This window comes from Scyliorhinus canicula, chromosome 8 (genome assembly GCF_902713615.1).
Source record: "Scyliorhinus canicula chromosome 8, sScyCan1.1, whole genome shotgun sequence".
NCBI classification, from domain to species: Eukaryota; Metazoa; Chordata; class Chondrichthyes; order Carcharhiniformes; family Scyliorhinidae; genus Scyliorhinus; species Scyliorhinus canicula.
In genome coordinates, this window is record NC_052153.1 from 195071823 (window position 1) to 195096007 (window position 24185).

Below are 24185 nucleotides of genomic sequence, written 5' to 3' on the forward strand. Positions count from 1 at the left end.
TGAACAGAACGGACTACTGCGAAGAAGTATACCGACAACTCAACAACCAGGAACACTACAGATAGTTACCCGCAGATCCGACCAAGGAACACATCCGCCAACTCAACAGACTGATCAGGACCTTGGATCCAGACCTTCAGAGCACCCTACGTGCTCTCATCCCACGTAATCCCCGCATTGGAGATCTCTACTGCCTCCCAAAAATACACAAGGCCAACACACCAGGCCGTCCTATCGTTTCAGGCAATGGGACCCTGTGTGAGAACCTCTCTGGCCACATCGAGGGCATCTTGAAACCCATCGTACAAGGAACACCCAGCTTCTGTCGCGACACGACGGACTTCCTACAGAAACTCAGCCCCCATGGACCAGTTGAACCAGGAACATTCCTCGTCACAATGGATGTCTCGGCACTCTACACCAGCATCCCCCATGACGACGGCATTGCTGCAACAGCCTCAGTCCTCAACACCGACAACTGCCAATCTCCAGACGCAATTCTGCAACTCATCCGCTTCATTCTAGATCACAACGTCTTCACCTTGGACAACAAATTCTTCATCCAGATGCATGGAACAGCCATGGGGACCAAATTCGCACCTCAATACGCCAACATCTTCATGCACAAGTTTGAACAAGACCTCCTCACTGCACAGGACCTTCAACCAACGTTATACACCAGATGCATCGATGACATTTTTTTCCTTTGGACCCACAGCAAAGAATCACTGAAACGACTACACAATGACATCAATAAGTTCCACCCCACCATCAGACTCACCATGGACTATTCTCCAAATTCTGTTGCATTCTTGGACACACTCATCTCCATCAAGGACGGTCACCTCAGCATTTCGCTTTACCACAAGCCCACGGACAACCTCACGATGCTCCACTTCTCCAGTTTTCACCCGAAACACATTAAATTAAAGAAGCCATCCCTTATGGACAAGCCCTCCGTATACACAGGATCTGCTCAGATGAGGAGGAGCGTAAAAGACACCTACAGAAAGATGCCCTCGTACGAATGGGATATGGCAGTTCCAACGCGCCATAGCAAAAAAACCGCACCGACCTCCTCAGAAGACAAACACGGGACACCACTGACAGAGTACCCTTCGTCGTCCAGTACTTTCCTGGGGCGGAGAAACTACGACATCTTCTTCGCAGCCTTCAACACATCATCGATGAAGATGAACATCTTGCCACGGTCATCCCCACACCCCCACTACTGGCCTTCAAACAAACGCGCAACCTCAAACAAACCATTGTTTGCAGCAAATTACCCAGCCTTCAGAACAGCGACCACGACACCACACAACCCTGCCAGGGCAATCTCTGCAAGACATGCCAGATCATCGACATGGATACCTCCATTACACGTGGTAACACCACCCACCAGGTACGCGGCACATACTCGTGCGACTCGGCCAACGTTGTCTACCTCTTACGCTGCAGGAAAGGATGTCCCGAAGCGTGGTACATTGGCGAGACCATGCAGACACTGCAACAACGAATGAACGGGCATCGTGCGACAATCACCAGGCAGGAATGTTCCCTTCCAGTCGGGGAACACTTCAGCAGTCAAGGGCATTCAGCCTCTGATCCCCCGGTAAGCGTTCTCCAAGGCGGCCTTCAGGACACGTGACAACGCAGAATCGCTGAGCAGAAACTTATAGCCAAGTTCCGCACGCATGAGTGCGGCCTCAACTGGGACCTTGGATTCGCTTTACATTCACCCCCCACCATCTGGCCTGGACTTGCAAAATCCTACCAACTGTTCTGGCTTGAGACAATTCAGGGGCAGCACGGTAGCATTGTGGATAGCACAATTGCTTCACAGCTCCAGGGTTCCAGGTTCGATTCTGGCTTGGGTCACTGTCTGTGTGGAGTCTGCACATCCTCCCCGTGTGTGCGTGGGTTTCCTCCGGGTGCTCCGGTTTCCTCCCACAGTCCAAAGATGTGCAGGTTAGGTGGATTGGCCATGAAAAATTGCCCTTAGTGTTGGGTGGGGTTACTGGCTTATGGGGATAGGGTGGGGGTGTTGACCTTGGGTAGGGTGCTCTTTCCAAGGGCCGGTGCAGACTCGATGGGCCGAATGGCCTCCTTCTGCACTGTAAATTCTATGAATTCTACGAATTCACACCTCTTTAACCTGGGATCACCCCCCTCTCTCTGGATCTGTAATGATTTGATTACCCGCAAATGCTCGCATTCCAAGCATTATCTGGCATTTCTGACTTTGTCTATGTAAATGTTTCTGGAACATACCTCTCCATTCACCTGAGGAAGCAGCAGTGCTCCAAAAGCTAGTGATTTGAAACAAACCTGTTGGACTTTAACCTGGTGTTGTAAGACTTCTTACTGTGCTCACCCCAGTCCAAAGCCGGCATCTCCACATCATTTCTCAACAGTAAATACTGACGAGAAATATTAATTTAGGACCTCTCCTATCCCTTGTGGATCTGCACATAGATAACCTTGTTCATCTTTAAGCGGCCCTACCCCCTCCCTAGTCACCCTTTTACCTTTTATGTATCTGTAAAAGCTCATTGGATTTTCCTTTTCCTTATCTGCCAAGACAATCTCATGTCCCTCTTTTGCCCTCCTGATTTCTCTCTTAACTATACTCCAATAAGCCCTGTACTCTTCAAGGGATCCACTTGATCCCATCTGCTTATGCACGTCATATGCCTCCTTCTTCCTTTTGACCATAGCCTCAATATCCCGAGTCATCCAGGGTTCCCTCCTTCTCCCAGCCTTACCCTTCAGTCTGAGAGGAATGTGTTCAGCCTGAATCCAAGTTAACACCCTTTTGAAAGACTCCCACTTACCAGCTGTCCCCTTGCCTGTAAACAAGGCCCCCAATCAACTTTTGAAAGTTCCCGCCCAATACCATCGAAACTGGCCTTGCCCCAATTTAGAATGTTAACTTTTGGGCCAGACCTATCATTCTCCATAGCTATCTTAAAATTAATGGAATTATGGTCACTGGTCCCAAAGTGACCCCTCACTAACACTTTTGTCACCTGCCCTTCCTTATTCCCCAAGAGGAGGTCAGGTTTTGCCCTCTCTCTAGTTGGGCCATCCACATATTGAATGAGGAATTCCTCCTGAATACACTCAACACATTTCTCTCCATTCAAACCTCTTGTGCTCTGGCTGTCCCAGTTAACGTTGGGAAAGTTAAAGTCCCCAACTATTCCCACCCTATTGTTCCGGCAGCTATCTGTAATCTCCTTACATATTTGCTCCTCAATTTCCCGCTGACTATTTGGGCCCTGTAGTCCAGCCCTATCAAAGTGATCTCACCCTTCTGATTTTTCAGTTCTCCCCATATCGACTCAGTGGGCAAACCCTCGGATATATCCTCTCTCGGTACTATTGTGATACGGTCCCTAATGGAAAATGCAATCCCCCTCCCCTCTTACCTTCTGTTCTACAGATTCCTATAGCATCTGTACCCCGGAACATTGAGCTACCAGTCCTGCCCCTCCTTTAGCCTTGTTTCAGTAACAGCTATAATATCCCAGTCCCACGTACCTACCCATACCCTGGGTTCATCTACCTTGCCCGTTAGGCCTCTTGCATTGAAATAAATGCAGTTAAATCTGTTTCTCTGCCTTCCACTGTTCTCCTTACTAGCTTTTGTTTCTGTCCCCTCTTTACTACCCTCTGGCTTCCTGCATTGCTTCCCATCCCCCTGCCACATTAGTTTAAACCCTCCCCAACAGCACTAGCAAACAACCTCCCGAGAACATCGGTTCCAGTCCTGCCCAGGTGCCTGATTTGTAATGGACCCACCTCCCCGAGAACCGGTTCCAATGTCCCAAAAATCTGAATCCCTCCCTACTGAAACCCACTGACCACTATTGATCCTGACCTACCTCCACCCACCCCTACTATCAGCCACCAACCTTTCTTGGCAACCACTCACCAGAACTGACATACACCAAACCCAACAACCTCTATTGACCCTCACTGACCCTGACTGACCCTCACTAACCCCTGATTCCCACCAACCCCCACTGACCCTCACTGACCCCGACTGACCCTCACTAACCCCTGATTTCCACCAACCCCCACTGACCCTCACTGACCCTCACTAACCCCTGATTCCCACCAACCCCCACTGACCCTCACTGACTCCTACTAACCTCCAGTGATCCCTACTGACCTCCACCAACTTCACCCAGCCTCCACAAACTCTTACTGACCCCTACCAAACCTTACTGACCGCCACAAAATCCTTCTGATTTCCAGTGACCCCCCATGAATCTCCACTAACCCGTATTAATACCCAGTGACGCCAATTAATCTCCATCAACCCCTACTGACCCTCACCAACTCCAAACTGACCTCCAGTCACCCATGAACCCCACTAACTCATATTGGCACCTACTGACCCCAATTAATCTCCATCAACTGCTACTGGCTCTCACTGATCCTTATTGACTCCCCCAACCCCCACCTCAACTGACCCTTAGCAACCTCTACTGACCCCACTGACTCCTACCAACCCCCAATACCCCGGCCCAACCCTTACTGATCCCAACCAAATCCCCACCAATTGCTGCTGACCACCTGGAGCTCTAATAACACCTAACCACCTCTACTCATCCCTCCTGACTCCTATCCTTGCTGCTGTCCAGCCCACATCCATTCACTCTGACCAACAATAAGTCTTAGACCCACCAGGGCTGTTTCTCACACAGCACGAGTGTGGCCGCAGTCTCCCTGTGAACATCTCCAATGCCCCAGAAAATGGTTCAGTTTTGACTCATAACATGATCCCCAACCCCACCCTCAAACCCCTCAACCCCACCCTCAAACCCCTCAACCCCACCCTCAAACCCCTCAACCCCACCCTCAAACCCCTCAACCCCACCCTCAAACCCCTCAACCCCACCCTCAAACCCCTCAACCCCAACCCCAGCCTCAAACCCCTCAACCCCACCCTCAAACCCCTCAACCCCAACCTCACCCTCAACCCCCTCAACCCCACCCTCAAACCCCTCAACCCCACCCTCAAACCCCTCAACCCCACCCTCAAACCCCTCAACCCCACCCTCAAACCCCTCAACCCCACCCTCAAACCCCTCAACCCCACCCTCAAACCCCTCAACCCCAGCCTCATCCCCAACCCCACCCTCAAACCCCTCAACCCCACCCTCACCCTCAACCCCACCCTCAAACCCCTCAACCCCAGCCTCAAACCCCTCAACCCCAGCCTCATCCGCAACCCCACCCTCAAACCCCTCAACCCCACCCTCAAACCCCTCAACCCCACCCTCAAACCCCTCAACCCCACCCTCAAACCCCTCAACCCCACCCTCAAACCCCTCAACCCCACCCTCAAACCCCTCAACCCCAGCCTCAAACCCCTCAACCCCAGCCTCATCCCCAACCCCACCCTCAAACCCCTCAACCCCACCCTCACCCTCAACCCCACCCTCAAACCCCTCAACCCCAGCCTCAAACCCCTCAACCCCAGCCTCATCCTCAACCCCACCCTCAAACCCCTCAACCCCACCCTCAAACCCCTCAACCCCACCCTCAAACCCCTCAACCCCAGCCTCACCCCCAACCCCACCCTCAAACCCCTCAACCCCAGCCTCACCCTCAAACCCCTCAACCCCACCCTCAAACCCCTCAACCCCACCCTCAAACCTCTCAACCCCAGCCTCACCCTCAACCCCACCCTCAAACCCCTCAACCCCAGCCTCACCCTCAAACCCCTCAACCCCACCCTCAAACCCCTCAACCCCACCCTCACCCTCAACCCCACCCTCAAACCCCTCAACCCCAGCCTCAAACCCCTCAACCCCAGCCTCATCCTCAACCCCACCCTCAAACCCCTCAACCCCACCCTCAAACCCCTCAACCCCACCCTCAAACCCCTCAACCCCAGCCTCATCCCCAACCCCACCCTCAAACCCCTCAACCCCAGCCTCACCCTCAAACCCCTCAACCCCACCCTCAAACCCCTCAACCCCACCCTCAAACCCCTCAACCCCAGCCTCACCCTCAACCCCACCCTCAAACCCCTCAACCCCAGCCTCACCCTCAAACCCCTCAACCCCACCCTCAAACCCCTCAACCCCACCCTCAAACCCCTCAACCCCAGCCTCACTCTCAACCCCACCCTCAAACCCCTCAACCACAGCCTCACCCTCAACCCCAGCCTCACCCTCAAACCCCTCAACCCCAGCCTCACCCTCACCCTCAGCCCCAGCCTCACCCTCAACCACAGCCTCACCCTCAGCCCCAGCCTCACCCTCAACCCTCGCCTCAGCCTCAACCCCAGCCTCATCCTCAACCCCAGCCTCACCCTCAACCCCAGCCTCACCCTCAACCCTCCCCTCACCCCCAGCCTCACCCTCAACCCCAGCCTCACCCTCAACCCCAGCCTCACCCTCAACCCCAGCCTCACCCTCAACCCCAGCCTCACCCTCAGCCCCAGCCTCACCCTCAACCCCAGCCTCACCCTCAGCCCTCCCCTCACCCCCAGCCTCACCCTCAACCCCAGCCTCACCCTCAACCCCAGCCTCACCCTCAACCCCAGCCTCACCCTCAACCCCAGCCTCACCCTCAGCCCCAGCCTCACCCTCAGCCCCAGCCTCACCCTCAACCCCAGCCTCACCCTCAACCCCAGCCTCACCCTCAACCCCAGCCTCACCCTCAATCCCAGCCTCACCCTCAACCCCAGCCTCACCCTCAACCCACGCCTCACCCTCAACCCCAGCCTCACCCTCAACCCCAGCCTCACCCTCAACCCCAGCCTCACCCTCAAACCCCTCAACCCCAGCCTCATCCTCAACCCCAGCCTCACCCTCAAACCCCTCAACCCCAGCCTCACCCTCAACCCCAGCCTCACCCTCAAACCCCTCAACCCCAGCCTCACCCTCAACCCCAGCCTCACCCTCAAACCCCTCAACCCCAGCCTAACCCTCAGCCCCAGCCTCACCCTCAACCCCAGCCTAACCCTCAGCCCCAGCTTCACCCTCAGCCCCAGCCTCACCCTCAGCCCCAGCCTCACCCTCAACCCCAGCCTCACCCTCAACCCCAGCCTCACCCTCAACCCCAGCCTCACCCTCAGCCCCAGCCTCACCCTCAGCCCCAGCCTCACCCTCAGCCCCAGCCTCACCCTCAGCCCCAGCCTCACCCTCAACCCCAGCCTAACCCTCAGCCCCAGCCTCACCCTCAGCCCCAGCCTCACCCTCAACCGCAGCCTCACCCTCAAACCCCTCAACCCCAGCCTCACCCTCAACCCCAGCCTCACCCTCAACCCTCCCCTCACCCCCAGCCTCACCCTCAACCCCAGCCTCACCCTCAACCCTCCCCTCACCCCCAGCCTCACCCTCAACCCCAGCCTCACCCTCAGCCCCAGCCTCACCCTCAGCCCCAGCCTCACCCTCAACCCCAGCCTCACCCTCAACCCCAGCCTCACCCTCAGCCCCAGCCTCGCCCACAACCCCAGCCTCGCCCTCAACCCTCACCCTCACCCTCAGCCCCAGCCTCACCCTCAACCACAGCCTCACCCTCAACCCTCGCCTCAGCCTCAACCCCAGCCTCACCCTCAACCCCAGCCTCACCTTCAACCCCAGCCTCACCCTCAACCCTCACCCTCAACCCCAGCCTCACCCTCAAACCCCTCAACCCCAGCCTCACCCTCAACCCCAGCCACACCCTCAACCCGAGCCTCACCCTCAGCCCCAGCCTCACCCTCAACCCCAGCCTCACCCTCAACCCCAGCCTCACCCTCAACCCCAGCCTCACCCTCAACCCCAGCCTCACCCTCAACCCCAGCCTCACCCTCAACCGCAGCCTCACCCTCAACCCTCGCCTCAGCCTCAACCCCAGCCTCATCCTCAACCCCAGGCTCACCCTCAGCCCAAGCCTCACCCTCAACCCCAGCCTCACCCTCAACCCCAGCCTCACCCTCAGACCCAGTCTCACCCTCAACCCCAGCCTCGCCCTCAACCCCAGCCTCGCCCTCAACCCCAGCCTCGCCCTCAACCCCAGCCTCACCCTCAACCCCACCCTCACCCTCAACCCCACCCTCAAACCCCTCAACCCCAGCCTCACCCTCAACCCCAGCCTCACCCTCAGCCCCACCCTCACCCTCAACCCCACCCTCAAACCCCTCAACCCCAGCCTCACCCTCAACCCCAGCCTCACCCTCAACCCCAGCCTCACCCTCAACCCCAGCCTCACCCTCAGCCCCAGCCTCACCCTCAACCCCAGCCTCACCCTCAACCCCCGCATCCCCCTCAACCCTCAGCCTCACCCTCAAACCCCTCAACCCCACCCTCAAACCCCTCAACCCCAGCCTCACCCTCAGCCCCAGCCTCACCCTCAGCCCCAGCCTCACCCTCAACCCCAGCCTCACCCTCAACCCCAGCTCCACCCTCAGCCCCAGCCTCACCCTCAGCCCCAGCCTCACTCTCAGCCCCAGCCTCACCCTCAACCCCAGCCTCACCCCCAATCCCAGCCTCACCCTCAACCCCAGCTCCACCACCGACCCCAGCCTCACCCCCGACCCCAGCCTCACCCCCGACCCCAACCTCACCCCCGACCCCAGCCTCACCCCCGACCCCAGCCTCACCCCCGACCCCAGCCTCACCCCCGACCCCAGCCTCACCCCCGACCCCAGCCCCACCCCCGACCCCAGCCTCACCCCCGACCCCAGCCCCACCCCCGACCCCAGCCCCACCCCCGACCCCAGCCTCACCCCCGACCCCAGCCTCACCCCCGACCCCAGCCTCACCCCCGACCTCAGCCCCACCCCCAACCCCAGCCCCGCCCCTTCTTCCAAGAAAACAAAAACTTCTGAGGAATTGTGAAATTTCCGAACACCTTGTGTCGCTCAATGCCTTCCTGCTTTGCACAACAATCATCTTGTTTGCTTCTGGACATTTCTGATCTGAAAACAGGAACGTGTTTGCACCCGGGGTTGTGGCTTGGGCCAGGATGGCAACTGCTGTTTATTCAGCTCTCTGCAAACCACAGCAATGCTCATCACAGCAAAACCCAGTGCACAGATGAGGCAATGGGAGTGTTGCTCTGTTAACTTTCTATAATATAGCAGTCAATATGGTCACCTTCCTTAATCCTAATTATGTTTACTTTTGAGTCGCCAGGTATCTCTCGATACCGCCACAAGGTTCAAACCCGAATACTGATCAAAGAACCAATGCACCAGTTGGTTAGTTCAAAGTCAATACTATTTATTTACACACACAGTAATACCTACTCATGCACAAGGTACTACAAACTAAACTATCTCTAACGCTAACGCCTATACTTAACTTCGGGTGCCCACTCAGTCAGAGGGACAATGGCCGTTGTTCGGATCTGAGGATGTTGGGTTCGAAGAGGTGACAGGAGAACAGCTAAGGTCGTCCATAAGCTAAGGTCATTTACCCATGTGGAGTTCTGGTGCGTCCTCACTGGACGAATGTTTGCATCTGCCTGCCCTCTTCCTCTGCTCTACCATAAGCTGATTTTCCCTGCATGGACTGTTCCCAAGCGCGGGACAGTCTCTTTAGTACCCATTTCTCATTGTGGGTCTTGTCTGAGGGGTCGTAATTCGCGCAAGCTCTCTGTCCTGCTTCTGTCGCGTGAGAGACTAGGATTCGAGTCCATTTGGCCGTATTGTCTGGGTTCAAATGGGCGCAGGCTAACTCTCCAAATACCGCTGTGAAATAAATCCACAGGCGTCCAGCAAACGCTCTGGGGTGCTCTTGTCTTTTTCTGCCTACATTTGTTTAGGCCTTCTACGGGGTCTCCCTTATTGTAGCCCATCGCATCTAGGATCGCTGCATGCATTTCTTGGAGTGTGCATCCTCCTACATTCTGTGGGTCGGGAAGGGCTGCCGCGACTGAGGGGCCGAGGCTCAAAACTGTGAGCTTCACTTGCTCTTTTTCATCCAGGCCGTACATGGTCGCCTGTTGTTTGACTCTTGCAAAGAACTGGTGGGGGTCCGCTGTGGGTAGGAACGGTGTAATCTTCTCACACGCGTCCCTTAATTGAGTGACGGTTAATGGGGTGGTGTACAGGAAATCTGGCCCTGCGCTGTGTGGTTACAGAATTCATAGGGGTGTGTTCTGCCTGTGCTGTCGGGGGTTGGGGAATTTTTTGTTTCTGGGGCTTGTCCTGTGTACATGTGCCATGTACATATCTATGGGCAGTCTCATTTAACTCCTGCCAATCAGGGCCGTTTTCTTGGTCTAACTGGGTTCCAAACATACTCTGGAACCCATTTTGGGCAGAAAGCAGAGATTGCAGGTTTGCAATTTGCTTCCGGCATTTTGCGTGGTCTACGGAGCTCTGCCTTTGTTCCGTTGTGGAAGTGTGGAGTGCTCGTAGGGCTGCTTTTAAATCGTTACACTGTTCCTGTAACTGCTCAACGTGGCAGGGGGATGGGAACCAATGCAGGAAGTTGGAAGGTAGTAAAACAGGGACAGAAGCAAAAGGAAGTAAGGGGGAAAGTGCAAGGCAGAGAAGACATAGTCAGAAATCCATAAGGGCGACAGTACAAGGTACAGTGACTGAGGGGAGCTCAGTGAATAGGCCCAGTAATAACAAAAGGAATAAAACTGGAGATGTTAAGATTCAAAACAGAGGTAAAAAAACCAACATAAGTGTACTTTACCTGAATGCTCGTAGTATTCGGAATAAAGTAAATGAGTTGATGGCACAAATCATCGTAAATGACTATGATTTAGTGGCCATTACTGAAACATGGTTAAAGGATGGTCACGACTGGGAGTTAAATATCCGAGGGTATCAAACTATTCGGAAGGACAGAGTGGATGGTAAGGGAGGTGGTGTTGCTCTGTTATTTAAGGATGACATCCGGGCAATAGTTAGGGATGATACCGATGTTATGGAGGATAAGGTTGAATCCATTTGGGTGGAAATCAGGAATAGTAAGGCGAAAAAGTCACTGATAGGAGTAGTCTATCGGCCACCAAATAGTAACGAGATGGTGGGGCAGGCAATAAACAAAGAAATAACTGATGCATGTAGAAATGGTACAGCAGTTATCATGGGGGATTTTAATCTACATGTCGATTGGTATAACCAGGTTGGTCAAGGCAACCGTGAGGAGGAGTTTATAGAATGTATCCGCGATAGTTTCCTAGAACAGTATGTAATGGAACCTACGAGGGAACAAGCGGTCCTAGATCTTGTCCTGTGTAATGAGACAGGATTGATTCATGATCTCATAGTTATGGATCCTCTCGGAAGGAGCGATCACAATATGGTGGAATTTAAAATACAGATGGAGGGTGAGAAAGTAAAATCAAATACTAGTGTTTTGTGTTTAAACAAAGGAGATTACAAGGGGATGAGAGAAGAACTAGCTAAGGTAGACTGGGAGCTAAGACTTTATGGTGGAACAGTTGAGGAACAGTGGAGAACCTTCCAAGCAATTTTTCACAGTGCTCAGCAAAGGTTTATACCAACAAAAAGGAAGGACGGAAGAAAGAGGGAAAATCGACCGTGGATATCTAAGGAAATAAGGGAGAGTATCAAATTGAAGGAAAAAGCATATAAAGTGGCAAAGATTGCTGGGAGATTAGAGGACTGGGAAATCTTTAGGGGGCAACAGAAAGCTACTAAAAAAGCTATAAAGAAGAGTAAGATAGAGTATGAGAGTAAACTTGCTCAGAATATAAAAACAGACAGTAAAAGTTTTTACAAGTATATAAGACAAAAAAGAGTGGCTAAGGTAAATATTGGTCCTTTAGAGGATGAGAAGGGAGTTTTAATAATGGGAAATGAGGAAATGGCTGAGGAACTGAACAGGTTTTTTGGGTCGGTCTTCACAGTGGAAGACACAAATAACATGCCAGCGACTGATAGAAATGAGGCTATGACAGGTGAGGACCTTGAGAGGATTGTTATCACTAAGGAGGGAGTGATGGGCAAGCTAATGGGGCTAAAGGTAGACAAGTCTCCTGGCCCTGATGGAATGCATCCCAGAGTGCTAAAAGAGATGGCTAGGGAAATTGCAGATGCACTAGTGATAATTTACCGAAATTCACTAGACTCTGGGGTGGTCCCGGTGGATTGGAAATTAGCAAACGTGACGCCACTGTTTAAAAAAGGAGGTAGGCAGAAAGCAGGAAATTATAGGCCAGTGAGTTTAACTTCGGTAATAGGGAAGATGCTGGAATCTATCATCAAGGAAGAAATTGCGAGGCATCTGGATAGAAATTGTCCCATTGGGCAGACGCAGCATGGGTTCGTAAAAGGCAGGTCATGCCTAACTAATTTAGTGGAATTTTTTGAGGACATTACCAGTGCAGTAGATAACGGGGAGCCGATGGATGTGGTATATCTGGATTTCCAGAAAGCCTTCGACAAGGTGCCACACAAAAGGTTGCTGCATAAGATAAAGATGCATGGCATTAAGGGTAAAGTAGTAGCATGGATAGAGGATTGGTTAATTAATAGAAAGCAAAGAGTTCGGATAAATGGGTGTTTCTCTGGTTGGCAATCAGTAGCTAGTGGTGTCCCTCAGGGATCCGTGTTGGGCCCACAATTGTTCACAATTTACATTGATGATTTGGAGTTGGGGACCAAGGGCAATGTGTCCAAGTTTGCAGATGACACTAAGATGAGTGGTAAAGTGAAAAGTGCAGAGGATACTGGAAGTCTGCAGAGGGATTTGGATAGGTTAAGTGAATGGGCTCGGGTCTGGCAGATGGAATACAATGTTGACAAATGTGAGGTTATCCATTTTGGTAGGAATAACAGCAAACGGGATTATTATTTAAACGATAAAATATTAAAGCATGCCGCTGTTCAGAGAGACTTGGGTGTGCTAGTGCATGAGTCACAGAAGGTTGGTTTACAAGTGCAACAGGTGATTAAGAAGGCAAATGGAATTTTGTCCTTCATTGCTAGAGGGATGGAGTTTAAGACTAGGGAGGTTATGTTGCAATTGTATAAGGTGTTAGTGTGGCCACACCTGGAGTATTGTGTTCAGTTTTGGTCTCCTTACTTGAGAAAGGACGTACTGGCGCTGGAGGGTGTGCAGAGGAGATTCACTAGGTTAATCCCAGAGCTGAAGGGGTTGGATTATGAGGAGAGGTTGAGTAGACTGGGACTGTACTCGTTGGAATTTAGAAGGATGAGGGGGGATCTTATAGAAACATTTAAAATTTTGAAGGGAATAGATAGGATAGATGCGGGCAGGTTGTTTCCACTGGCGGGTGACAGCAGAACTAGGGGGCATAGCCTCAAAATAAGGGGAAGTAGATTTAGGACTGAGTTTAGGAGGAACTTCTTCACCCAAAGGGTTGTGAATCTATGGAATTCCTTGCCCAGTGAAGGCAGTTGAGGCTCCTTCATTAAATGTTTTTAAGGTAAAGATAGATAGTTTTTTGAAGAATAAAGGGATTAAGGGTTATGGTGTTCGGGCCGGAAAGTGGAGCTGAGTCCACAAAAGATCAGCCATGATCTAATTGAATGGCGGAGCAGGCTCGAGGGGCCAGATGGCCTACTCCTGCTCCTAGTTCTTATGTTCTTATGTTCTTATGTTCTTATGGTGTTCCATTTCTTCTCGTAGCAACACCACGCGTTGCGTGTCTCGGTAGGCCTTATCATATTGTGACTGAAAGCTGCTTAAATAGGCGAGACAAGATTGGTGTGCCTGTTTGACATCCTCCACCTCCTTGTCCTTCGCCGCTAACTGCTCTCTCAGTTCCCTGTTTTCTTTCTCATACTCGCTCACGTTTCCTTCGCTATTCTTGTCTCTCTCTTCAATCTCTCTGCGGAGCGTCATCTGTGCCTCACAATTGTGCCCAGCAGGACATGATTGCCATTGGCTTGCCAGCTTTCCCTAAGCTCTTCTTATGAATCTCTGTCAGGTTCTCCCACCAAGTATGCCCTATACTCCCGGGACCTGTTTCATCGTTCGTGCAGAATTCATTCCAAAGGGGCCATCCTTTCCCTTTGAGATATTTTCTTAACCTCCTCTTCCCATACAGGACACTGTCCTTCTCTACTGGTCGCTGCGACCTCGAATTCCTGGGGGTTCATAAGATGTTCCATTGCCTTCATTGCCATTTCTATCGCTATCTCTGGGGTTTCTATCGAATTTGGAACAGGGGGTGATAAAGCGGTGATGTAAACACGGGTATGGCTTACGCTATTTTCCGGCCGACAAAACTCCCGACAGTTTCACACAACAAAATCTCTCAGGTTTACCTTATATCCCGGTTAGTACGCATGCATTAACACACTTCCCAATCTCGGAGGCTTGATCGATATTGGTCTTACGCTTGTGGTTTTTCCTTTTTCCAATTGGATTCTAATTCAAATTCGGGTTCTCTCGGAGTCCCATCAGGAGTCGCCAGTAATGTTGCTCTGTTTACTTGCTATAAATATAGCAGTCAATATGGTCACCTTCCTTAATCCTAATTATGTTTAGAACATAGAACATGAACAGTACAGCACAGAACAGGCCCTTCGGCCCTCGATGTTGTGCCGAGTATTGTCAGAAACCAAGATCAAGCTATCCCATTCCCTGTCATTCTGGTGTGCTCCATGTGCCTATCCAATAACCGCTTGAAAGTTCACACTTAGAGCTGCCAGGTATCTCTCGATACTGCCACAAGGTTCAAACCCGAATACTGATCAAAGAGCCAATACACCAGTTAGTTAGTTCAAAGTGCTTTCAGGCGGTCCTTGAACTTGGCCCCAATTAATTGGGCCACTTCTCAATCACTGGTATTGATCTTGACCAATAAAGTGGTGGGTGCCCTGATGGCTGGGCGTGTCCTAGGTGGCCGTTGGCCTGGCTTTGTTTGTGCTTTCGGTTTGGGGAACTGGTGCCGGGATGTCTGCAACAGAATCAACTACCTGAGTTTTAGTCCTTTGTTCCCCGGAGATGGGCCATCAATATGCTAATCGACCCAGAGTATCAATTCCGTCTGGTAACTGCTTCCCGAACATACATTCAGGCTCTGTGCTGCTTGTTTTCCCAACATTGTCCTCAGTCCCTACATTCTTTGCGAGTGTCCATTTTGTATTCTGCAACTGGCCATCCCAGATGGAGCAACTCGCCCACCCCTAACCCCCACACAACCCCCCACCCCTAACCCCCACACAACACCTCACCCCTAACCCCCACACAACCCCCCACCACTAACCCCCACACAACCCCCACCCCTAACCCCCACACAAACCCCCCACCCCTAACCCCCACACAACCCCCCACCACTAACCCCCACACAACCCCCACCCCTAACCCCCACACAACCCCCACCCCTAACCCCCACACAAACCCCCCACCCCTAACCCCCACACAACCCCCACCCCTAACCCCACACAACCCCCCACCCCTAACCCCCACACAACCCCCCACCCCTAACCCCCACACAACCCCCACCCCTAACCCCCACACAAACCCCCCACCCCTAACCCCCACACAACCCCCCACCCCTAACCCCCACACAACCCCCCACCCCTAACCCCCACACAACCCCCACCCCTAACCCCCACACAACCCCCCACCCCTAACCCCCACACAACCCCCCACCCCTAACCCCCACACACCCCCACCCCTAACCCCCACACAACCCCCACCCCTAACCCCCACCAATAACCCCCACACAAACCCCCACCACTAACACCCACACAACCTCCACCCCTAATCCCCACACAACCCCCACCACTAACCCCCACACAACCCCCACCCCTAACCCCCACACAACCCCCCACCCCTAACCCCCACACAACCCCCACCCCTAACCCCCACACAACCCCAACATCTAACACCCACACAACCCCCACCAATAACCCCCACACAACCCCCCACCCCTAACCCCCACACAACCACCCACCCCTAACCCCCACACAACCCCCCACCCCTAACCCCCACACAACCCCCCACCCCTAACCCCCACCCCTAACTCCCCACCCCTAACACCCACACAACCCCCCACCCCTAACCCCCACACAACTCCGCACCACTAACCCCCACACAACCCCCCACCCCTAATGCCCACACAAACCCCCACCCCTAACCCCCACACAACCCCCCACCCTTAACACCCACACAACCCCCACCCCTAACACCCACACAACCCCCCACCCGTAACCCCCACACAACCCCCACCCCTAACCCCCACACAAACCTCCCACCCCTAACCCCCACACAACCCCCTACCCCTTACTCCTCTACCCCACCCCCTATCCCTCTACCCCTCCCCATCCCTCTACCCCACCCCCTATCCCTCTACCCCACCCCCATATCCCTCTACCCCACCCCCTATCCCTCTACCCCACCCCCTATCCCTCTACCCCACCCCTATCCCTCTACCCCACCCCCTATCCCTCTACCCCACCCCCATCCCTCTACCCCACCCCCTATCCCTCTACCCCACCCCCATCCCTCTACCCCACCCCCTATCCCTCTACCCCACCCCCTATCCCTCTACCCCTCCCCTATCCCTCTACCCCACCCCCATATCCCTCTACCCCACCCCCTATCCCTCTACCCCACCCCCATCCCTCTACCCCACCCCTATCCCTCTACCCCACCCCCTATCCCTCTACCCCACCCCCTATCCCTCTACCCCACCCCCCTATCCCTCTACCCCTCCCCCTATCCCTCTACCCCACCCCCATATCCCTCTACCCCACCCCCTAAAGAGAAATAAAAAGAGGGAAAGGAAGATTGAAATAGATCAAAATGACAACCAAGCCGGGATCTTCCCCTCTCGTTCGAGTTGGGTGGTTTTCAGCAAAGGAAAATATCGGGAGAAGGGCAAAGTCACGTTTCACTTTGACATAAGAGGGGGAAGTGATCATCCCTCTCCCAGGGGGGCTGCACTTTCCGCCGTTTAATATTGGGAAACTCATTTAAATATATTAGCATATCATTATCGGGCTCATGCGCTGTAATCAAACCCCCACATCAACTAATCCATCCACGGTGCCGTGATATTGTCAGAATGGTAAGAAACAAGACACAAGAGCCCGGAGGTGAGAGTGACGCTCTCAGAGAGGCTCCACGTCTTCACCGGGGAGATGTTGAGTCAGGGGACACAAGGGCTGAGCTGGGGAGTGTCATATTATTCACCCATGCACATCATGAGGTAAAAACAGGAAGTGACAGACACCCAGGTGAGCCAATCAACATACAGGACAGAACACAACCAATCACAAGACAGAACACGAGAGGGGGGCTTCCTACTATAAAACACACAAGGCATCAGCGCTCCGCCTCTTTCCATTGGTGATAGCTGTAGTGACAGTCAGGGTGTACATATCCGCCAGCACCTTCTACACGTGGGTCAGAGCTAGCCTGGTCTAGATAGTTAGTGTTAGTTTACTAGAGTGGTAGAGAGTCAACCCACAGGCAGCTGTGTCCTTCGTTACTGAAGTTCAATAAATCTACGTTTGGTGTATGCTTTATCGTTTATCTGCATCGTGTTGCAGACGATGTTACCCCAGGGACACGTCAGGGAGTGTGGGGGAGGGGGGCTGAGGCAGGGAGGGGCGGGGGTTGCATCATGGAGATTGGGGGATGTGCTGAGGGAGAGGGGTTTGATTCAGGGAGTGTGGGGGAGGGGGGCTGAGGCAGGGAGGGGCGGGGGTTGCATCATGGAGATTGGGGGATGTGCTGAGGGAGAGGGGTTTGATTCAGGGAGTACGGGGGGGGGGGCTGAGGCAGGGAGGGGCGGGGGTTGCATCATGGAGATTGGGGGATGTGCTGAGGGAGAGGGGTTTGATTCAGGGAGTGTGGGGAGGGGGGGGCTGAGACAGGAAGGGGCGGGGGTTGCATCATGGAGATTGGGGGATGTGCTGAGGGAGAGGGGTTTGATTCAGGGAGTACGGGGAGGGGGGGGGAGGCAGGGAGGGGGGGGTTGCATCATGGAGATTGGGGGATGTGCTGAGGGAGAGGGGTTTGATTCAGGGAGTGTGGGGGAGGGGGGCTGAGGCAGGGAGGGGCGGGGGTTGCATCATGGAGATTGGGGGATGTGCTGAGGGCGAGGGGTTTGATTCAGGGAGTGTGGGGGAGGGGGGCTGAGGCAGGGAGGGGCGGGGGGTTGCATCATGGAGATTGGGGGATGTGCTGAGGGAGAGGGGTTTGATTCACGGAGGGTGGGGGAGGGGGAGCGAGTTGGGAGAGATGGTGTGTGAGTTAGGGGGGGTGGAGGAGATAGGGCCAGTGGACCGGGGGTCGAGTCAGAGGGCCCAGATGAAGTCAGACTTTCTGACACCTAGATTTCCCAGCAACCAACATACCCTCGGATAACCATTACCACCCTGCACTCACTCTGCCGAGGTCTGCGTACCGCTGCCATCTCCTATCCGTTTGTGCAACTCCGCCGTCTGGGAAAAGCCACAGCCCCATCAGCCCAGGACAGCCCCCAGTCAAACACAGAGGACCCAGCCACTCCCATTCGGAGAGGAGACCCAGACATCGACCTCAAACATCCATCCCGATGGCGTGAGAACGTAGTCTCCAGCACTACGCTCTTCCCAAGTCTGCCAACCTTTGCTATCACTCCTCGCCAGCTCGCAACCCTGCATCGTGGTATTGGTCACGTAGCCTACCGGCCCCGGGAGGGGCTAAATTAAACCCGGGTGCCTGGTCACCTCAGATTCTGGGATATTAAAAAGGGGTCAGAGAGTGAGGCATCATCTGGTGATGATCGTGAGGGCAGCACGGTAGCATTGTGGATAGCACAATTGCTTCACAGCTCCAGGGTCCCAGGTTCGATTCCGGCTTGGGTCACCGTCTGTGCGGAGTCTGCACATCCTCCCCGTGTGTGCGTGGGTTTCCTCCGGGTGCTCCGGTTTCCTCCCACATTCCAAAGATGTGCAGGTTAGGTGGATTGGCCATGCTAAATTGCACTAAGTGTCCAAAATTGCCGTTAGTGTTGGGTGGGGTTACTGGGTTATGGGGATAGGGTGGAGGTGTAGGGTGCTCTTTCCAGGAGCGGGTGCAGACTCGATGGGCCAAGTGGCCTCCTTCTACACTGTAAATTCTGTGATAAGGGGAAGAAGGAATCAGAAACTGGGGCAGAGTAACGGATGTTGCGCTGATCTCTTTACAGATTGTGTGACACACTCGCGACGTGCTGCCTCAGATTCCCCGCCCTGGATTGGACACAGAAGGAAGGACCAAGATCCGGAAGTTTGAACTAATGCATCCTGGTCTGCCCCACCGGCTGCGGACCACCATGAGGGTGGTCCCCTATGGGTGCAACAACCAAAGGGTGGTGGACAGGAAGGTTAATGGGAGCTCCCATTACTGCTCCCTAAGGGCAACCCTCACAACGGATTGGTGGGGATTCACTGATCGTGGATGTGTGCAGCTAACATGTTTAGCCTCTGGCCCGGAGTGGGGAAAACTAGCAGTTCACCCCTACCCCCTTGTCCTGAAACCACCCCAGGGCCCCAAAACATGTTGGTAGTAAAACATACGGGAAGGTGGTATAAGACAAGACTGTGAATTGGTGGCGGTAGTGGTGGAAATAGCCGGGACACAGCTACCAGGCTGGTGTCCCTCACCGCTCCGGAGACTATACCTCCACTTGACCCGTAGGCTACTGGGCAGAAATATGGGAATAGGTGAGAGAGAGGATAGACCCAGGCTGAAGGGGCGTCTGAGGAGGGAAATCCTTAATGACTGTGCAGGGGATGCCCACGATTCACACCCTCGAGTTGGCTGACCTGGTCAACAGGCTCAGAGTTTTAACCCGACCAGTTAAACAGCCCTGGGGAAGTCTAAATGAGATTAGGCTGGGAACAAGGCCAGCGGTCTGATGGTTGCCAAACCATTGATCAGGTTGCCATGGAGAGGGTGAAGGATGATGCCAGGTAACAGAACGGAATCCTGTGCAGTACCTCTGAGCAGTGGATGGTCGAGCATCTGAGGTAAAACCTCAACCAGGTCAGCAGGGGAAGGTTCCATCCTGGATCAGCGACCAACAAATAGTACCCTCGTCCTGGGGGGGGAAAAGACGCCCCAATATTACGAGCTGCCAATTGCGGCAACTGACCGGGGTCTGGATTAACGATAGCGGTAGAGGAACCCCAGCATTGGGGACGGAGTTAGGAATTCCCGGAATTCTGGATAGTGAAGTCGGCTATGTGGTTTCAAAGGAAGGGAGGCTCATAGGCACCAGACTGGACAAATGTGCGCACACGGACAGAGCCGTGGTGTGTCCGTACCTGGTTTATTTCAGTGAGCATGTCCTGTGCGGATTCAGGACGAGTGCTGAGTTAAATTGCACCATAGAAATTCAGAACCTGGAAGTGGGTGTCACCCGAGTCGCCTACTGGGGAGAGGGAGAATATTGTGTCACAGCCTTGTTTAAACAATACCCTTTGGGGCGACAACGTGCAAAGTCGCCAACGCCACGTTCTGTATCAGGCCTCACATTCCCGCTGGGTTAGGTTTGTTTGGCTTAGTGGGTGTACACAGGAGAGATGATCGCCAGTGAGGAACTCAGGCAGACTCTGGAAGGGTATTCCGACAGCCGGTGTGATGCTCCTGACAGAGAAATTCCAACAAATCCGGACATAATTGGCCACAGTGCACAAGACCCTGGTCAAAGTGGTGCGACATCTGGGGGAAATGAGTCCAGTCAGCGTCACTATCCGGTGGGAGGATTTCTGGGATTGGGCCTCCAACATCCAAATACACCCCCCCCCCACCCCCCCGGTCGCACCTGACTGTAGCAGGCACCCTGCTCACGGCCGTCTACCCAGCCACCCTTATCATAAAACTCGCCCACTGACAAAGGGAACTAATGCCGTGCCTGGGGATGAAACCGTGATCTGGCACTGCCACAAAGGGATATATTATAGACTCTCACCTCCTTTCTGTATTTATCTGTATTTCCTGCAATTTATTTTGATATATGAACAGTCTAATTTTGTATTATATTCATGTCTATGGAATGTACATAAGTCGGGTTAGGGATTAGGATTGTTTGCCTGAGATTCTGGGACTTGCCCATCCGGGGACTGGGTTAAAGTTGTGAGATTCGGTTCGCTGACTGGATGAAGAGGAGGGACTGTGATCAAACGGCCAATGGCCTGGATTTTAGGCCCGATTCAGAATTGGACACTGTAAATTAAAGCCACAGTCGGAACCACAGAGTTAAACAGCCAAACCCGAATACACCTGTCCTGTAAACAAGACCGTGTTCAAATGGATCGATCGTTGTGAATTGGCCGGATGAAACCAGACTTTCTGCCACTTCGCTATCCAGCCCCGCACTGCCCTTATGTAGGATATGGTTACGTGCAGACAATGCACCTGAGGAATAAGCCCTGGGGAGGAAAGTTCCTGGAATCCTGCAGAACTGCAATTGGCAACTCCATTGGGTGGTGTGAATCCCGCCCAGTGACCTCATTGGCTGAGGGCCAGAGAAACGTCTGGACGGGCTCGAAGAGGGGGGATAAGAGGAGACACAGATGGATCCACCCCAGTGAAGACCCGACACAAAGACAACGGACCAGACTTGGGGGCGAACCAGATCCGGACAGAAGCTCGATCTTGGGCAGAGAACTGTGTTATTGTGCTTGTGAATAAATTTGGGTTGAATCGTGAACCTGTGTTTGTCTTTTGTTCATCTCACAAGTCAGAGCAGCTGGATAAAATGTTTCTGTAATAAACTGGTCGAAATGTCTGATCATTTACAGACAACAGAAGTCAGGCTTCAGTGCGGTATGGGGGTCATCACAGGCTGACCGTTCCACATGACTGGGGGGGGGGCTGGAAGAGGGATGTTGACAAGTGCCAGGCTAATGGAAAGACAGGTCAGTGGTCAGCACCATGCTGGAGCTGGGACCGTTCAGCTGTAACTTAATTGACCTGCCTGGAGTCTAACCCACCACGCAGTACTATATCACGCAGTGGTATAGTGATGCTGTCACCGGATTGGCCATCCAGAGAGGCAGGGTAACGTTCTGGGGACAAGAGCTCAAATCGGGCCACAACAGATGGTGGAAACTGAATCCAAGAAATATCTGGAATTAAATCTCTAATGATGACCATGAAACCATTGTCGATTGTCGTAAAAACCCATCTGGTTCATTAATGCCCTTTAGGGAAGGAAATCTACCATCCTTACCCGGTCTGGCCTACATGTGACTCCAGGCCCACAGCGATGTGGTTGACTCTGCCCTCTGAAATGGCCGAGCAAGCGACTCAGTTGTATCAAACCACTACGGACCACCCGATATCGACCTAGACACCGGAAACGACGACAGCAAACCCAACCCAGATGTGGGTCTAGTTCAGTCCAAAGATGTGCGGGTTAGGTGGATTGGACATGATAAATTGCCCTTAGTGTCCAAAATTGCCCTTAATGTTGGGTGGGGTTACTGGGTTATGGGGATAGGGTGGAGGTGTTGACCTTGGGTAGGGTGCTCTTTCCAAGTGCCGGTGTAGACTCGATGGGCCGAATGGCCTCCTTCTGCACTGTAAATTCTATGATAAAACCCTATCGACCCTGCAAAGTCCTCCTTACTAACATCTGGGGGCTTGTGCCAAAGCTGGGAGAGCTGGGGGCAGCACGGTAGCATGGTGGTTAGCATAAATGCTTTACAGCTCCAGGGTCCCAGGTTCGATTCCCGGCTGGGTCACTGTCTGTGCGGAGTCTGCACGCCCGTGTCTGCGTGGGTTTCCTCCGGGTGCTCCGGTTTCCTCCCACAGTCCAAAGATGTGCGGGTTAGGTGGATTGGCCATGCTAAATTGCCCGTAGTGTCCTAAAAAGTAAGGTTAAAGGGGGGGGGGGGTTGTTGGGTTACGGGTATAGGGTGGATACGTGGGTTTGGGTAGAGTGATCATTGCTCGGCACAACATCGAGGGCCGAAGGGCCTGTTCTGTGCTGTACTGTTCTATGTTCTATGTTCTCACAGACTGGTCAAGCAACAGCCTGACATAGTCATACTCACAGAATCATACCTTACAGATAATGTCCCAGACACCACTATCACCATTCCTGGGTAGTCCTGTCTGACCGGCAGGACAGACCCAGCAGAGCTGGCCGGGGGTACAGTGGGATACAGTCAGAGGGAGTTGCCCTGGGAATCCTCAACATCGACTCTGGACCCCATGAAGTCTCAGGGCTTCAGGTTAAACATGGGCAAGGAAATCTCCTGCTGATTACCACGTACCGGCCACCATCAGCTGATGAATCAGTTCTCCTCCATGTTGAACACCACTTGGAGGAAGCGCTGAGGGTGGCGAGGGCACAGAATATACTCTGGGTAAGGAATCACCAAGAGAGGCTCAGTACTACCACCACAGACCGAGCTGGCCGGGTCCTAAAGGACAGAGCTGCTAGACTGGGACTGCAGCAGGTGGTGAGGGAACTGACAAGAAGGTAAAACGTACTTGACCTCATCCTCACCAATCTGCCTACTGCAGATGTATCTGTCCCTGACAGTATCGGTAGGAGTGACCACCACACAGTCCTTGTGGAGATAAATCCCCATCTTCACATTGAGGATACCCTCCATCGTGTTGTGTGGCACTATCACCGTGCTAAATGGGATAGACTTCGAACAGATCTAGGAACTCAAAACTGGGCATCCATGAGGAACTGGGGGCCATCAGCAGTGACAGATTTGTATCCAAACACAATCTGTAACTTCCTGGCCCAGCATATCCCCCACTCTACCATTACCACCCAGCCAGGGGATCAACCCTGGTTCAATGAAGAGAGCAGGAGGGCATGGCAGGACCAACATGAGGCAGACCGAAAACTGAGGTGTCAACCTGGTGAAGCTACAACACAGGACTACTTGTGTTGCCAAACAGCATAAGCAGCAAGTAATAGACAGAGCTCAGCGATTCCCCAACGAATACCTCAGATCTAATCTCTGTAATCCTGCCACATCCAGCCGTGAATGGTGGTGGACAATTAAACAACTCACTGGAGGAGGAGGCTCCACAAATATCCCCCTCCTCAATGATGGAGGAGCCCAGCACCTATGTGCAAAAGATTCATGGAAATATACATAAAAAATAGAAGCAGGAGGAGGCCATTCAGCCCTTCAAGCCCGCTCCACCATTCAATATGATCAGAGCTGATCGTCAAGTTCAATACCCTGATCCCGCTTTCCCCCCATATTCCTTGATCTCTTTCGCCCCAAGAGCTAAATCCAATTCCTTCTTGAAATCACACAACGT